Below are 3,422 nucleotides of genomic sequence, written 5' to 3' on the forward strand. Positions count from 1 at the left end.
AGAGCAAGAAAAGACTGAGATTTGTAAATGCACTGAGCTTCTTCAAACAAAAAGTGGGGTTTTAGTTCAGGAGTATTCTCTTCTCTATCAGCAGAGCTATTTCTCTTTAGAGAACAACAGCAGAAAAGAAACCACAAGTACAGTTTTGATTCCTCTAGGTAGAAGGAGGGTAAGCAGTGAATCTCTTTTTGTTATACCCCTTTTCAAAACCAACCCAAACCAAACCACTGCTGTCGAGTTGATTCCGACTCATATCCAAGACAATGGAAAATAATGGACCTCTCTGCTTTGCCCTGCTCTGATCCTGAGGTGCAGAAAATTTCAATGGAGTATATTAAGGGTTAGTGTGGGAAGAAAGTAGAAGTAAGAAGTAGTGCTGAGATTATAGGGTTTGCAATGCCTCCAATCCCACTTCCCCTTAGAGCATTTCCTATGAAAGAGATTCAGGATCCACTCCTGGCTTAATGACTCTCTTGCTGCGTACCTTTGGTAAGTCAAAGGGCCTCTCTGAGTCTCCTAACTCTACCATCACCAACACCAGTTGCCATCCCGTCGATTATGACTCATGGTGACCATACGTGTGCAGAGTAGAACAGTAGTCCATAAGGTTTTCAAGACTGTGAACTTTTGGAAGCAGATCACCAGGCCTTTCTTCAGAGGCACCTCAGAGCTCATTCAAACCACCAAACTTTCAGTTGGTAGTGTTTGTGCTATGGTGGGACTTCTAACTCTAACTTTCCCTAAATCTGTGATGGCTGTAGAGTGCTCCTGGTCAACTTCTGCAGTGTCTAGTGTGGACTGGTTGTCAGGACAGGGTAGCTGAAGTTTGGTGAGTAAGAGTATTGTTGTTGTGTGCTATTGAGTCTATTCCAATTCATGGTGACTTCTATAAAACAGAGTAGAACTTCCCCATAAGGGTTCCTAGGCTATAATCTTTATGGTCTTTTCTCCTAGAGAGTGGCTGGTGGGTTCAAACATCTGACCTTTCAGTTAGCGGCCAAACACTTATACACGTGCACCAGGGATCCTGAGTAAAGAGTGACAAATATAAATTGGGGCTAGGGAGGGAATAGAAGGCATTAGTGACAAACTGAGGCAGAGAAAAGATGAGACCTCACTGAACTTGTTCGCCTCTTGACTCACTTCTCCCAGTATTTCCTATCACTGTGCTTAAGCAGCCATGTGCCTGTCCTTCTTGTCTTTGGAAGCCTGGGCCAGCTCTTTGTCATGGTTAAACCAGAGAAGAGCCTGGGTTTCTCAGTTCCAGGAAGGGGCTGGATTTGGAATTGTATGGGAAATCTGGGTTCTACCCCAAATATGACTCTACTCTCCTGTTTTCACAGATCCCACTGGAAGAGAACGGATATTGGAAACAGGTCCTTAGTGACTGAGTTTTTACTTGTAGGTTTAACAGAATATCCAAAGATCCAATTCCCCCTCTTCTTCCTCTTCCTAGGAATCTACATTGTCACTGTGGCAGGTAACCTGGGATTTATCACTCTAATTGGCCTGAATGTTCAACTTCATACCCCTATGTATTATTTCCTCCTTAATTTATCCTCTACTGATTTCTGTTACTCTTCTGTCATCACCCCAAAACTGCTGGTAAACTTTGTGTCGAAGATGAACCTCATTTCCTAAGCAGGATGCATGACTCAGCTCTTTTTCTACTGCTGCTTTGTGAGTGCAGAGTGCTATGTGTTGACAGTGATGGCCTATGATCACTATGTGGCCATCTGCAAGCCTCTGCTGTACACGGTCACCATGTCCCCTCAAACCTGTTCTCTACTGGCTGTGATTGTGTATGTGGGGGCATTTGTTGGTGCCTGGGCTCACACGGGTTGCATGCTGAGGCTGACCTTCTGTGATGCCAACACAATCAACCACTACATGTGTGACATCCTCCCCCTCCTGGAGCTCTCTTGCACCAGCACTCTTAGCAATGAACTGGTGGTTTTCGCCCTTGTGGGTTTTAATATTGGTGTGCCCAGCCTCACCATCACTGTCTCTTACGCTTACATCCTCTCCAGCATCCCCCATATTCACTCTAGGGAAGGAAGTTCCAAAGCTTTCAGCACTTGTAGCTCACATACAATTGTTGTTTCTGTTTTCTTTGGATCAGGTGCATTCATGTACCTCCATCCTTCTTCTGTTTTGTCCATGGACCAGTGTAAAGTGTCCTCCATATTGTATACCGTTGTGGTGTTCATGCTCGATCCGCTGATATACAACTTCAGGAACAAGGAGATTAAAATTGCCCTGAAGAAAAGTTTCAGTAGAAAAACATTTTCCTGAGCTGGAGCAGTATTAATTAGTGTAAGAGAATACAGGGTTTTCTTTAGGTTGTTTCCCCTTACTGCGGAGTTCTTCATACAGAAAGAATTGAGCTACAATAGAAAATTGGATTGGGAATCAGCCTATCTGGGTTGAAAGCTCTGCAAAATAGGGGCATAATATTACTTCATGGAGTTATTGGGAAGAAAAAACTAGTGCAAATAAAAGTGTATAGCACAGTATTGAGGTCTAATAGTTATGAAATTGATTCCTTCATTCTCTTTTTTTCTTCTGTCCCCTCCTCCCTCTTCCTTCCCAGTAATTCCCCCTTAAGTTTGAGAGATATTTTTCATACTATTTTTTTTTCAATTAGATTTACTAGTTTATTAAATATTCTGGTTACAGAAATGATTCCTTCATAGATAATTTAAGATAGCATTCACGTCGGAACTCCAGTCCTATATGTTTTGATAGTATAATTTTAATTTGAATTCTCCAGAAGCATCTGAATTTAACAGGTGAAAATTAAACTTATCATAGCACCACCGACCCCACAAAGCTTACTTTCTTGCTGTGAACTCGATCGCACTAATGGCATCATCATCTATGTAACTGCTCAAACTCCAAACCAGTGTCTTCCTTGACTCTTCTCTCTTTGATTTTCCTCCACAGTCAGTTCATCAAGTGCTAACAATTTTTGCTCTCCTTATTGCCACTACATTGACCCAGGGCACCATAACTTCTCATCTGCCTGTCTTTATACTTTATAATCTAGTTATCTAGTTTCCACACTGCAACCAGAGTTCTTTTTCCATGCTTCCAATAAGATCTAGCTTGACTCTTTTTATTCTAATTGCCTCTAAAATAAAATCAAAATTCCATAATATGCAAAGTCAAGGATCTTAATATTTTGACCCTATTCATCTCTCCAGTCTAATTTTTCTGTCACTACCTCCTTTTTCTTCCCAGCACTCACTGCCATAGTTAATATGTTCTTGTTCCCTTGCACAATTTTCCACAAGCTCTTCCCTCAGCCTGGAATACCTTCTCCTACTCTCTTTATTTGCCTAGCTCAATCTATCTATCTTGTGGGTATTAGGTTTGCCAGAACCTCTGGGAAGTCTTTCCTGGACAGAAAGACAAGACTT

At 41.9% G+C, this 3,422-nt stretch overlaps 1 pseudogene; it reads left to right on the forward strand.

Moving 5' to 3' along the window:
- The first annotated feature begins 1,317 nt into the window (after positions 1-1,317).
- Positions 1,318-2,295, forward strand: LOC126061014 (olfactory receptor 145-like; annotated as a pseudogene).
- Positions 2,296-3,422: the final 1,127 nt, after the last annotated feature.

The sequence above is a fragment of the Elephas maximus genome, chromosome 17, assembly GCF_024166365.1.
Source record: "Elephas maximus indicus isolate mEleMax1 chromosome 17, mEleMax1 primary haplotype, whole genome shotgun sequence".
Classification (NCBI taxonomy): Eukaryota; Metazoa; Chordata; class Mammalia; order Proboscidea; family Elephantidae; genus Elephas; species Elephas maximus.